Source organism: Bombina bombina, chromosome 4 (genome assembly GCF_027579735.1).
Source record: "Bombina bombina isolate aBomBom1 chromosome 4, aBomBom1.pri, whole genome shotgun sequence".
NCBI lineage: Eukaryota > Metazoa > Chordata > Amphibia > Anura > Bombinatoridae > Bombina > Bombina bombina.
In genome coordinates, this window is record NC_069502.1 from 208,794,116 (window position 1) to 208,809,486 (window position 15,371).

Consider the following 15,371-nt stretch of genomic DNA (forward strand, 5'->3'; position numbering starts at 1 on the left):
AAAAAAAACAGACTGATGTTCTAGCCCTAAAAAGGGCTTTTTGGGGTGCTGTCCTTACAGCAGAGATCAGATGAGTCCTTCAGGACTGTAGTGGACACTGAATACACTAACCTAGTTATCGATTTCCCTATTAAATCAGCAGCAGCTACACTGTCCCTCCTCTCACTAAGAATGCAGCTTCCGAATGAATCTAAAATGGATGCTGTCCAGGAGGTGGGAGGGTCTGCTGCTGATTGGCTGGAATGTGTCTGCTGACTGTGAGGTACAGGGTCAAAGTTTAATCAATGATGACGAATAGGGGGCAGACCGAACATTGCATATGTTCGCCATCCGCGGCGAACGCGAACCTGCTATGTTCGCCGGGAACTATTCGCCGGCGAACTATTTGGGACATTTCTAACTATAAGTCCTATTCGGGAGAGAGAAAAAAGTGTATTCCGTCTTGCTCGGGTTAATATACCTCCATATATTATAAAAATTATAATCCCTAAGCATTTTCCATAAGTGTTTGCGTGTGCGCTTAGATGTACTAGGGTTCGGGTTAGAGCTGTCTACCTCAGAGTGCATGGGAATATTAAGGTCTCCTCCTATAAAAATTAACCCCTTAGCTATGTCTAAGATGCGTCTGAATGTTTTCTTATAGAAGGGAAGTTGCTGGGTATTGGGTGCATAAACATTTATTAAGGTCACCGGTCTACCGTATAGCAGACCAAAAACATCCAGGAATCGACCTTCTATATCAGTGTGAGTTTGAATGTCGTGGAAGGGAACAGCTTTATTCAAAAGAATGCTTACTCCACATTTTTTTGAGGGGCCAGAGCTGTGGAAATGTCGGTTTTAATAGAGCTCATGTATTTTGGCTCATGAGAGCGCTTAAAGTGCGTCTCTTGCAGAAACAATACATCTCTCTTTCTTTTATGAAAATCAGACATTGCCACAGATCTTTTGGCAGGAGAATTGAGACCCGTAACATTTTGTGTAATAAATTTAAGTATTCTATTTTGGGTATTCATTGATATCAGGTTTTAAAGGTTTCAGTAGGTTATACCATGTATTATGTTCAAATATAAATGATACAATTTTTCCACTAATATACATAACTTTCAGAAATAGCAAACATTTTAGGAAATTAATACTCATGAAAAAATGAAAACATAACAAATACAAAACAAACTAAAGTAATGAAGTAATGCCTCTCCTGCATCTGGAGGCAGGCATTGGAACCATGTTTAACCACGGGACCGTACTCGAGAGGGGAGTCAGGCCTTGTAGGTTTTGAACCCACTGTGTATCTGTGTAACAAAGAGGACAGACTTCCCTTCTCTCATCTTTTTGAATGTATGGTTAATTAAGGTAAAGGTAATATATATACCCATCATTGAACAAGGGTTATAACTTATAAGAGTAAACTAAACATGTATTATAGAGCAATAAGATATCTTATCAGTGCAGACATATATGTTTTGAATACTTTAGCAGACATATTTGAAAGCATATAGGGTGAAGTCTATGACTAGTTACCCTATTCCAAGGGAAGATTCTACCTGGATACTTGATTTGTGTGGAAGTCAGTCAAGTCTCATCCCTAGAAATTGAGGCATGCCCCTTTTTCTTCCCTGGCGGTGCTCCTTGCAAAGATGATTTCTTGCTTGCTCCTGGAGGTGTTTGATGCAATTTCTACAATTGTGGGCTTTTTTTCTTCCTTACTGGTGTGAATTGCTGACTGTCTGTAGGTGGAAAATCCGGTGGGTCTAGGTCTAAGGCCCTGCAGAAATCCGGGACATCTAAAATTTTCTTGCACACCAGTCTTCTGGTGTCTTGTAGCACATATAAATGGAAAGGGAATCCCCAGTGGTATAATATTTTCTTGTCTCGTAACAATTTAGTCAATGGTGCCAGCTCTCTGCGTCTTTGTAAAGTCCTAGGAGAAAGATCTGCATAAAATTGCAATACCGTCCTCCTGAACCGTATGGGTTGATGCTTCCTAGATAGTGTCAAAATCTTTACTTTATCCAGAAAACTTTTGAATTTCATTATGACATCTCTGGGTGGTGCAGTGTAAGGGGGTTTCGGTCTTAATGCTCTATGAGCTCTGTCCCATGGCATGTCTACTGGCTGTTGTGAACCTTTTAGATGTGCAAATAAAGATGCTAGATAGGTATAAAAATCTTTGGGGAGGACTGATTCTGGGATCCCTCTGATATGGAAATTCTTTTGCCGTCCCCTATTTTCGAGATCCTCAAGTTTATCACTGAGGTCCTCTATAAGAAATGCCTGCGAGATTACTTGGTCTTGTATGTCCGTGATCTCTTCTTTTACTATATCTGTCTGGTCTTCCACGGCTTCAACTCTAAAGCCCAAAGTGTGTATTTCCTGCTTAATTTCTGTGATCTCTTCCCTCATGCATGTTCTAACGATATCTGCTATGTCCTGTTTAGACGCTAATGAGGACAATAAAGATAAAGGCACATGGGTAGATATTTCTTGGTCTTGAGAGTTGTCATCTTCCATTATGGAGGTGGGAGAGGGGTGCTATCTTGGGTTCTTTGATGATGGTGAAGGCCTTGTATGGTCTGATGTTGAGAAGAATGAACTCACTGAGTGCTCTTTCCCCAGTGTTTTCAGCTGCTTGTTCAGCTTGATACTTTTTTTTTCAGCCATAATGTCCTGTTATTATTTCCTCATATGGTGATGGGCCCAGAGTAGGGGTTTTGTCTACAATAAATTATTAAGTCCGTAATATAACATATAGGTGCTGTTTTATTTCTCTCTATTTTTTTTTTTTTAATTTTCCCTCTTTTCCCCCCCTTCCCTCTCTTCTATTATATTGGTTTACTCTTGTATTGCAATCGGTTTTCTTTGGTTTTTATTCTGTATTTTTTTGCTCTTTTGCGCTGCGTTAGATGGATGCCATTTTATGGCCTGCTGGGCTCTTACACTGCTACGTTGCGATACGGGCTGTTCAGGGGACCGGGTTTGTATTTGGGTCTATCTCTTACCCAGGTGAGTGCTCTAGCTGAGTGGCTTGTGCTGCAGACTTTGTTCCCTGTGTTTGTGCGGTGCTCTCACCGTTTTTGCTTTCACCTCTGTTCTATTTGGTCCCCTGTCCCACTCCTCTGTGTTCCGCACTGACAGTTGGGCCATTGCTGCTCGTTTGATACTGCCACCCTTCTTCTGGTTCTCTGGGCTATCTTTTCCACTGAGATCCGTATGATTTGGGTCACTGCAGCCTAGGTGATGTACTTTGAAAGTGCCTGACGCTCCTATGAGCTATGGATTTATGCAGCCATCTTAGCTGCGGCCAAACTCCGCCCCCCCCCGGTTTAGACTTTTTAGCATACCGAGCAAACTGAAACAGCAATTATTTGGACTTTATGCTTTAACCCTATCATATCACAATTGAGTTTAGCAATTAAATCACAAAACAAGGGGTGTTTTACCAACTTTATTTCACAGTTGGTTAATGTGTATACTAGTATACCTTTTGCATATTTATTTATTGTATAACTATAAGGGTCAATTTCACTACTTAATTTGGGTATTTTTGTAAAATCCAATAAGTATAAGTGTAACAGGCATTCCATAAGCCTTTTGCTCTATTAAAGGTATAGTATCAATACATCAAGTGACATACGATTTGATATATACATGCAACATTGTTGCATTTGTTCACTATCCTTGTTAGTTTCAAATAGCTTACATTATGGAATACATGATTGTTTACCTATAAACGTTGCTTTAGCCAGACACCAAGTTTAACCAGGTACTGACTATAAGTTACCCAGAGGTATTATAATTAACCACACAACTCAAGCTAATTTACCTAAGTTTGTTCCTAACCTATCAGTGGACCATATACATATTTCACTCCCCATGTATACTTATTATACTACTCAAGGTTTCTAAGTGTGTTTTTATTATACTGTATTTCCTATTTTATTTTTAACTTAATAAACGTTAAGTTTTTGCCCACAAGTTTAATCTTCATGTAAGCTGTTTATATCCTATCAGCTAATTTAGCTGCCAATCAGTATATAACCCAGAGTGCTATTATGTATTCTTTTCCAGAGAAAGGTTCTTTCCTTCTTGTACTTGTGCAATTTCTGGTGAAATGCTTGCGCAATGCCGCCCCTGTACATTTGAGGCCAACTGGACGCTAGCAGGGGGTGTCAATCATCCTGATTGTATCTGATTGGGATGATTGTACAGGGGATGATTGTGGTCCGCCACCTCTTGTTTCCTGCGATCCTGAAACATCAGGGGTAGATTGCAGCATCTGCTGCTTGGTAAATCTACCCCTGAGTCTAATTTCTCCAACAAAACATCCCTACCTGCCCCTCTCACTAGCACCAGGTTGCTATCAAAAGATTGATAATGCACAGAGTAGGGAAGGGGCCATTTATGCGACTTAATTCCAAGCTTATCCCTTTCTACTTGAGGGTACTGATATACAGAGTGAAAATGACAATGCGTATTTGATCCTCTAAATCCTGAAGCCACAGGAATGAGAAAACCTTTCTGAAAACTGTTTGATAGCAAATTTGCTGCTTGACGGTTAGGGTAAGCATATAGCTATGGTTCAAGGGAACCTTCACTGGAGTGTGCGCCTTTTAGAACAGAAGTGTTTTTAACTGAGGGTCGATCAACTGAACCATCTTTTTTCCTGATGCAAACACATCCAGAGTGGGGACTGCCGCAAAACTTGCAGGCGTGTCTAAAATTACAGGCACTGCCCCTATCATATTTATTTTCCCGTAAGGCCAAGCAGGCTCCTCCTTTCTGTTTACCTTTGGAATTACAAAAGGATTGGGAGAAAGGAGTAGTGGGAGGGGAGGGTAATCTATGAGACCCCAGGCGTTGCCACAGTTGCATGTCTGTAGACTCAAAGGTAAGAACTGGGTTACTGAACATTGTATGCCAAAACTAAGAGTCGTAAACCCTCCAAGAGCCTTCACTAAACATCCTTTGAATCCAGTGAATAGTGTCTGTATATTTTAACACAGCATGGGTTTGACTATGGTACTTTCAAAATAGCATGATGAAGAAACCCTAAAACATTTAAGCCAGTCATCAAATGCATCTGGGCGTTTAAATCTCTTGGATCTGAAATTCTCTCCTTTTGCCAATAGGCTTCAACAAATAAATTCAAATGTGTTGACATATTTTCCCTGTTAAATAGTTTTAATGGTTTTGGGCTTCAAATGGGCATGAAGAGAAGGAATAAAGGAGGGGTGAGTATCTCCCTGCAGAGATACCTTACGTTCAGAAATTACACTAGTGGAAGGACACTGATCGGGAGTATTGGCAGGGGGAGGGAGAGTACCTGACAGGGGTTCAGCAGGTATCACAGTGACTTGATGCTTGAATGACCCTGACTGAAACTCATGCAGCAATTTTTTAACCATCCTAAACATACGCTTCTGACCTTTACTCATCAACCCTAGGGAAGTATCACTGTCCGAGTCAGAAGAGTCATGTCTGTAATGAATAAATGAGAGGGACTCACCATGCCCGGAAGGTGTAGATTCCTGTGCTGGTGCCCTATTAGAAGACAAGGTGTCCTGCACCGCCGTGACTTTAGAAGTGGCTGGAACATGATGGGTAGAAGGCCCTGTAGGAGCCGTAGAAGCTATCTGAGCAGCAGCATGTGATGCTCTGTTCATCTCTGAGGATGCTGACATAGTAGGCAGAGACTCGTCAAGCTGGAGAACACCCTACAACAAAGATAATAACTTGCAAGCACTATGAACATGGGAAACCACTTGCACTCTGTGGGTTAACATAAGCATCACAAGGCATAGCACATTCATTCTGCAAAGGAAACTGATGTGAACGAGAAACACCATGTGCTTGATAATCAACAACATCCACACTATGAAGGTTAATAGAAGTGTCATTCGCACACAAACTCATATCAGTAGTAGACCTAATGATAGGGTTAACATTCTCAATTACACCCACACCATGCTGAAGGGCATAACTAGCATTAGTTCCCTGAGCAGCTAGCTCATTTATAGACTGCCTGGATGTGGATGAAATGGCCCCTCTGATTGATAAATAAGATCCCTTGCTGGACTTGGGGAAGGCCCCGCCGACTTGCACTTGCACGTGTCTTCCAGGACATAAACCTACCACAATGCTTACGACCGTATTGACTCCCACTAATGCCACCACCCCTTACCTTACTACCCATAGAAGCCCCTTCATTGTGTTGCTGCCTGCGCTGAACTTGCCCTATTGGTCCACCCATTGCTGGTGTCCTTTTATGGCCCTCACCTTTTAGGAGCTCCTGAGAACCTGACCATTTCACTCACCACTCACACTCTAAATGGTTTCCAGATACGTCACTGAAAGGAGCCGCCCAGGTGACGACGACTTCCGGTGACGCAGTTGAAGGAGGAACCGTCAGAATAGAAGATGGAGACCGGAGCGCTGGAGGAACCAGAAGATAAGAGGGGAACATCACAGCTGCGATTGAAGACAAGAAAACAGAGACAGCAGAAGCAACAGATGGAGGTATTGCAGCAAAAAGGGAAGACACTAAGGAAAGAGGTAAGGAGTGGCAAAGGGGATGGGGGGCCAAAATCCCTAAACCACTAATGGGCTGCAATTGATCTGACGGGACTATGTCTGCAAATTCAGCCAGGCTGGCTGGAGGAGGGTGGATGTCTGCAACTTCCACAGTAGAAGGGGCTTGCAAAACCTGATCATAGTGCCTAGGCAGTGTATGCTGTGTTGGGGGAATGAAATCCTTGATTTCATCAATCATTTCAATTATACTTATCTGCTTTACTGGATGCTTTTTAAGAGGTGCTTTATCTTGTCCTTCCTTGAATTGCTTTGGCGGTAACACAGAATGCCTGGAGCGCTGCATGACTGCTGTGAGGCCTAGGAAAACACAAAAGGAGGGGCCCCTACCCTACCTCCAGCAACATTGTTGCAATCACTACCAAACCAGTCCTCTTCTCCTATCTCACTCCCTACAGCCTTTACCCTTAGCTTGGCACAGACCCATACTGGTCCCTACACAAATACAAAAATAAAAAACTTTAATGTCCCTTTAATATAATTTCCTTTAGGTGCTTAGAAACTGTGGTGAATAAACACTTTTCATTTACATCTACAATGGGTAACAGTACACGAGTGCTAACCCGACGTGCACAAAAAGCTGAACTTTGAATATCACGTTAACGTATTACCTTATAGACTTCAATGGAGCACAAAATTGGGGGGGGAACTAACACCCTTACAAATCTGATCTCATTTTCTCAACTGTGCTAAGCCAATATGAAATATTAAAATGTTATATTCCAAAGTTGATCAATGGCAGAATATGTTCTATGTATTCTTAATTACATATATATATATATATATATATATATATATATATATATATATAATCAATCTAAATATTTGCATAGGAAACTAGCACATCTAGGCAAGATTCCCCGCTTGCTTTCCCCAGAAATACCTCATATACAATGTTACCAATGCACAAGAGAATTCTGGGTAAGATATGCAAATTAGATATGCAAATTCTCAGTTTTTTTTGCTTCAAAATACTGTTTTAACACAGCTATCCTTTTAGCAGGATTATTGCAGCAAACCAGAAATCACTCACTAGACAGCCTGTTTCGTTCTTTTTGTAACTCATCAGTAGGAGATAGATTTCTGGTTGCTGCATTGGTAAAGCTATTTTCAAGGTTAAACCAAAATTCATTAAAATTATGGGGGGAGATAAAAAACTGAAATTAAAATCCTCCATGTTTTAAAATTAAATCAATGTAAATATTTGCATAGTTTTTTATCTCCCCCCATAATTTTAATGAATTTTGCATATCTAATTTGCATATCTTACCCAGAATTCTGTTGTGCATTGGTAACATTGTATATGAGGTATTTCTGGGGAAAAGCGAGCGGGGAATCTTGCCTAGATGTGCTAGTTTCCTATGCAAATATTTACATTGATTTAATTTTGAGACATGGAGGATTTTAATTTCAGTTTTTTATCTCCCCCCATAATTTTAATGAATTTTTATATATATATATATATATATATATATATATATATATATATATATATATATATATATATATATATAAAATGTTTTTTAGTAAAATATATATCTATACCTTTATATATATATATATATATATATATATATATATGATTTTATATAGGTATAAATATATACAGATATATATATATATAGGTATATCTATTTAAGAATACTTATTCCCTTATGTGAAGAACATTGGAATGTGAAATATTTACAGTAAATATACAGTAAAAGACTATTAAATATGAAAATTGCAGAAATATGATTTTACATGTTTTAAGCTACTTAACTGCAAAGGGCTCCAATTTGCATCTGCCAAGGGATCTTTAAGTGATTGCACAGCCTTCTGGGATAGGAACACGCTTCATACACTTTATATGTTTTATATTATTCTGGCAGCGAGATAGCAGTATTTCATTGAATAAATAAACAAAACATAAATAAAAGTCTTTGCTCCTCTGAGCTCCTACTAAACAAATTGTAGCTGACTTTTATGGAGCGGCTTGTCTGCAGGGCCAGATTGGCCTACCAGGATACTTGGAGATTTCCGGCTATATCTATCTATAATATAAAGGGGTGATTTATGAACGCATTTGGGTTGTAGGGTGCCAATATAACATCAATCTGGCATTTGTATTTAATGCAAAGTAATATAATTTAATTCTGAAAAAAATATTGGGGAAGGATTATCCCAGAAATCCCCTTTGAGAAAAATGGGGCGTGTGCATTCTACCGACTCAATGGAAAATAGGGCTAGTCTTCATATTTTTCCAGGGCTGCTTTTAATTCCCAGTCCGGCCCTGCCAACAAAATAACAACAGTAGCAACAGTGCTTAAAAATTTTACTAGTTTCTCTCAGTTGCAGCAATACAGGTTTTGCTAACTCCTTGTCTCTCTGCTGACTGAGGTTTCCCCCAGTCTTTTAACCCAATATGACATGTATATATACGTCATGCTGTACTTTGTGTATCCTAACGCATGACGTATATATAAATCGAAGCAGCAGGAAGCTCCAACAGTCTCAGCTGTAAAGTTACAACCGAGGGCTGGAATTCCTGAGCTCCAGGAACCTTCCTGCATATGGAACTGGAAGGCAGATGCCAGATTGTTACAGACAGTGACACTATGTGTTTTACCATCTGTAACAATCATCTGCTGGTGACAGTGGAAGGTGTGGGAGGGAAGGCGCATTGGCGGTCCAGCAGCAGAGGGGAGATGGAAAGGAAGGGAGTGGGAAGGTCCTACACTGCAGAAAAATAAATAAAGGGAGAGGGAGGGAGGGAGGGATGGATGGATGGAGAGCTACACTACAGTAAAAAGATAAGGTGGCAGGTCCATAGCTATTGATTGCTGGAGGTCAGGGGACCAACTACAGAAAATATTAGAGAGAGTAGAGAGCTATTTGGGGGATCATGGAGGAGGGAGGGTTGAGGATGATCACTACACTGCAGAAAAAAAGTAATTATATATATCAATTTTTTTTTAGTAAGAATAAAATAAAAAAAATAAAAAAAAATAAACTGCTTACTGGCAGACTGTGTGCCAGTACCTAAGATAGTGGTGACTAGTGGGGAATGAGGGAGGGAAAATAGCTGTTTGGGAGGGATCAGGTAGGGATCAAGGGGTGGGAAGTGTCAGGTGGGAGGTAATCTCTACACTAAAGCTAAAATTAAGCTTTACAAGCTACCTGTTTAACCCCTTCAGTGCTGGAAAAATAGAAGTGTGATGCTCAGCTGCAATTAGCAGCATTCTAATTAACAAAAAGCAATTTCAAAGCCATATATCTCTGCTATTTCTGAACAAAGGGGATCCTAGAGAAGCTTTTACAATCAAATGTACCATGATTGCACAAGCGGTAAATAATTTCAGCAAGAAACCCAAAGTTTGTGAAAAACCTAACAATTTTTTTTTATATATTTTGGTGGAGAAATGGTAACATGAAATATACCAAAATGGGCCTAGATAAATACCTTGGGTTGTCTACTTAAAAAAATATATAGTTTTGACAGATAAATAAAAATACAAAATAAAACAAGGCTCTATTTCTGTTTAAATGTAGTGATAGCAAAAATTTAAAACATTCGCTAGTATTTTGGACAAATTCTTCTCCCCAGTAGCAAAGGGGTTAAATGGACATAAAACCCAAGTTTTTTCTTTCATGATTAAGATAGAACATAACATTTTAAACAACTTTCTTATTTACTTCTGTTATCATAATTTGAGTTCTGATGTCACTTTAACAATAAGTGCGCCACTCGTAATCTAGTCTATAATGGGCCAGATTACAAGTGGAGTGCAAATGTTTGCGCGCAGGCAATAAGGGGTTTATTACAGGTGTTTGCACTTGTCGAGCTTACTGCTGGCATTATAAGTTGAAAGTAAATGCGATCTATTGAGTGCAATCGTGATTTACGCTAGAATAAATACCACGTCTTTAGAGCTCTGGTTAACTGTTTCACTAAATAAAAAGTTGCACAGAACACATCAAAAATGCATTACAAAGTACACTTACACAAAAATAGGGGTAGAAGGAAGTGGCACTATAAAAGGGACACTGTACCCAAAATGTTTCTTTCGTGATTCAGATTGAGCATGAAATTTTAAGCAACTTTCTGATTTACTCCTATTATCAAATTTTCTTCATTCTCTTGGTATCTTTATTTGAAATGCAAGAATGTAAGTTTAGATGCTGGCCCATTTTTGGTGAACAAACTGGGTTGTCATTGCTGATTGGTGGATAAATTTATCCACCAATAAAAAAGTGCTGTCCAGAGTACTGAAACCAAAAAAAAGCTTATATGCCTTCTTTTTCAAATAATGATAGCAAGAGAACGAAGAAAAATTGATAACAGGAGTAAATTAGAAAGTTGCTTAAAATTGCATGCTCTTTCTGAATTACAAAAGAAAAAATTTGGGTTCAGTGTCCCTTTAAGGGAATAAACAGGATTTGTGGTATAACTGTAGAAATTACGGGGGCCTGTAGAGAATCCTCTGGTGCTACCCACTCCTTATAAATTTAAATATTGGGGGTATAGAGCTAAGAAAGGGAGCTATAGTGTGCAGCTATTTCTAAAACTTGAACTTTAACAGATTAAAATCTATTTATTTTGATCCAAAAAAGTGAGAAAAAATATTAACAGAAAATGATATATACTATATAATAATGTATATATACTGTACATACTCAGTCCAAAAAGAGCTGTTAACTTCTCTCTCCCCCAATTGGCAAAAAAGGTCCTTGTTTAGGAGGATGCCTTCTCAGGACTTAGAGAAGAACCAGCAGGGCTAATGACATAAAGCATAATAGAAAGACAATGCAATACAATAACACCTACTCTGAATTTCAAATAAGGAGTAGATTTAATTTTGACAAATTTCTTTTTTCTCCCATTGTCTGGCCCCCTGCATCATGTGACATGTGACATCAGCCAATTACAGACTAGTATACATATACCCTGTGAGTTTGTTCACATGCTCATTAGGATCTTGTTCCCCAGAAAGAGTGTATATAACAAGATTGTGCAATATTTGATTATTGAAGTAAATTGGAAAGTGTCTTAAAACTGCATGCTCTATCTGAATCATAAAAAAATTTTTTGACTTGAGTGTCCCTTTAACATTGAGATGCATGCATACATACAAACACGTCTAAACATGGATATGTATGTATGTGTATATATGTGTATGCACTGTTATATATATGTATATATATATATATGTGTGTGTGTGTGCATTAGATCCCTTTGCAGTTAAGTAGATGAAAACATGAAAAAACATATTTATGCAATATTCATTTTAAATAAAGGTTTTAACTATGTATTTACTGTAAATATTTCACATTCATATGTTCTGCACATAGCAGAATATTTACATACGCCTAGCTTTAGAGTTTTGCGTTACCCATCAAAACCAGCGTTAGGGGCTCCTAACGCTGGTTTTGGCCGCCCACTGGTATTTAGAGTCAGTCAGGAAAGGGTCTAACGCTCACTTTGCAGCCGTGACTTTTCCATACCGCAGATTCACCTACGCCATTTGCGTATCCTATCTTTTCAATGGGGTTTTTCTAACGCTGTTATTTAGAGTATTGGCTGAAGTGAGCGTTAGAAATCTAACGACAAGACTCCAGCCGCAGAGAAAAGCCAGGAGTTAAGAGCTTTCTGGGCTAACGCCGGTTCATAAAGCTCTTAACTACTGTTCTCTAAAGTACACTAACACCCATAAACTACCTATGTACCCCTAAACCGAGGCCCCCCCACATCGCCGCCACTCTAATAAATTTTTTTAACCCTTAATCTGCCGACCGCACACCAGCGCAACCTACATTATCCCTATGTACCCCTAATCTGCTGCCCCTAACACCGCCGACCCCTATATTATATTTATTAACCCGTAATCTGCTGCCACCAACGTCGTCGCCACCTACCTACAATTATTAACCCCTAATCTGCCGACCGGACCTCACTGCTACTATAATAAAGTTTTTAAACCCTAATCTGCCTCACTCCCGCCTCAATAACCCTAACATAAATAGTATTAACCCCTAATCTGCCCTCCCTAACATCACCGACACCTAACTTCAAGTATTAACCCCTAATCTGCCGACCGGACTTCACCGCTACTCTAATAAATTTATTAACCCCTAAAGCTAAGTCTAACCCTAACACTATCACCCCCCTAAGTTAAATATACAGTATTTTTTATCTAACGAAATAAAATAAATCTTATTAAATAAATTATTCCTATTTAAAGCTAAATACTTACCTGTAAAATAAACCCTAATATAGCTACAATATAAATTATAATTACATTGCAGCTATTTTAGGATTAATATTTATTTTACAGTCAACTTTGTATTTATTTTAACCAGGTACAATAGCTATTAAATAGTTAATAACTATTTAATAGCTACCTAGTTAAAATAATTACAAAATTACCTGTAAAATAAATCCTAACCTAAGTTACAATTAAACCTACACTACACTATCAATAAATTAATTAAATAAAATACCTACAATTATCTACAATTAAACCTAACACTACAATATCAATAAATTAATTACATACAAATACCTACAAATAAATACAATTAAATAAACTAACTAAAGTACAAAAAATAATAAAAGAACTAAGTTACAAAAAATAAAAAAATAATTTACAAACATTATAAAAAGATTACAACAATTTTAAGCTAATTACACCTACTCTAAGCCCCCTAATAAAATAACAAAGCCCCCCAAAATAAAAAAAATGCCCTACCCTATTCTAAAATAAAAATTGAAAAGCTCTTTTACTTTACCAGCCCTTAAAAGGGCCTTTTGCGGGGCATGCCCCAAAGAATTCTGCTCTTTTGCCTGTAAAAAAAACATACAATACCCCCCCAACATTACAACCCACCACCCACATACCCCTAATCTAACCCAAACCCCCCTTAAATAAACCTAACACTAAGCCCCTGAAGATCTTCCTACCTTGTCTTCACCACGCCGGGTATCACCGATCCATTTAGAGGAGGCTCCGAAGTCTTCATTCAAGCCCAAGCGGGGGCTGAAGAGGTCCATCATTGGGCTTAAGAGGTCCATCATCCGGCTGAAGTCTTGATCTAAGTGGGGGCTGAAGAGATCCATCATCCGGCTGAAGTCTTGATCCAAGCGGGGGCTGAAGAGATCCATCATCCGGCTGAAGTCTTCTATCAAGCAGCATCTTCAATCTTCTTTCTTCCGGATCCATCTTCATCCTGCCGGAACATCCATCCTGGCCGACGACTTCCCCACGAATGACGGATCCTTTAAGGGACGTCATCCAAGATGGCGTCCCTCGAATTCCGATTGGCTGATAGGATTCTATCAGCCAATCGGAATTAAGGTAGGAAAATTCTGATTGGCTGATGGAGTCAGCCAATCAGATTCAAGTTCAATCCGATTGAGCTCACATTCTATTGGCTGATCGGAACAGCCAATAGAATGCGAGCTCAATCTGATTGGCTGATCCAATCAGCCAATCGGATTGAACTTGAATCTGATTGGCTGATTCCATCAGCCAATCAGAATTTTCCTACCTTAATTCCGATTGGCTGATAGAATCCTATCAGCCAATCGGAATTCGAGGGACGCCATCTTGGATGACGTCCCTTAAAGGATCCGTCATTCGTGGGGAAGTCGTCGGCCAGGATGGATGTTCCGCGTTGGCGGGATGAAGATGGATCCGGAAGAAAGAAGATTGAAGATGCCGCTTGATAGAAGACTTCAGCCGGATGATGGATCTCTTCAGCCCCCGCTTGGATCAAGACTTCAGCCGGATAATGGATCTCTTCAGCCCCCGCTTGGATCAAGACTTCAGCCGGTTGATGGATCTCTTCAGCCCCCGCTTGGATCAAGACTTCAGCCAGATGATGGACCTCTTCAGCCCGATGATGGACCTCTTCAGCCCCCGCTTGGGCTTGGATGAAGACTTCGGAGCCTCCTCTGGACGGATCGGTGATACACATTTCAGCCAATCAGCAGCAGACACTACCTCCCAGACCCTCCCAGCTCCTGGGCAGCAGCCATTTTAGATTAATTCTGATACTGCATTCTTAGTGAGAGGAGGGATAGTGTAGCTGCTGCTGATTTATAGGGAAATTGATAGCTAGGCTAGTGTATTCAGTGTCCACTACAGTCCTGAAGGACTCATCTGATCTCTGCTGTAAGGACAGCACCCGAAAAAGCCCTTTTTAGGGCTAGAACATCAGTCTTTTTTTTTTCTTTGTAAGCTAATTGCATTTGCCTGCCTGTCAGCGTGTGTCAGGCTCACAGCATATACTGTGCCTACTTGCTCAGTGCCACTACTCATATCTGGTGTTAAATTAGTGTACATTTAAAAAAAAAAAAAAAACTTTTACATCAGTCTGCTTGTGTAATCTAATTTCAGTTGCCAGCAGGCCAGCTTGCCACTGCCAGCCTGTGTGTCATGCTTACAGCATATACTGTGCCTACTTGCTCAGTGCCACCACCAGTCATATTTGGTGTAACAGTAGTGCCAATTTAAAAAAAAAAAACTTTTACATCAGTCTGCTAGTGTAATCTGATAGCAGTTGCCTGTCTGCCACTGCCAGCCTGTGTGTCAGACTCACAGCATATACTGTGCCTACCTGCTCAGTGCTACCACTCATATCTGGTGTAACATTAGTGTAAATTTAAAAAAAAAAAAAACTTTTACATCAGTCTGCTAGTGTAATCTAATAGCAGATGCCTGCCTGCCACTGCCAGCCTGTGTGTCTGGCTCACAGCATATACTGTGCCTACTTGCTCAGTGCCGCAACTCATATCTGGTGTA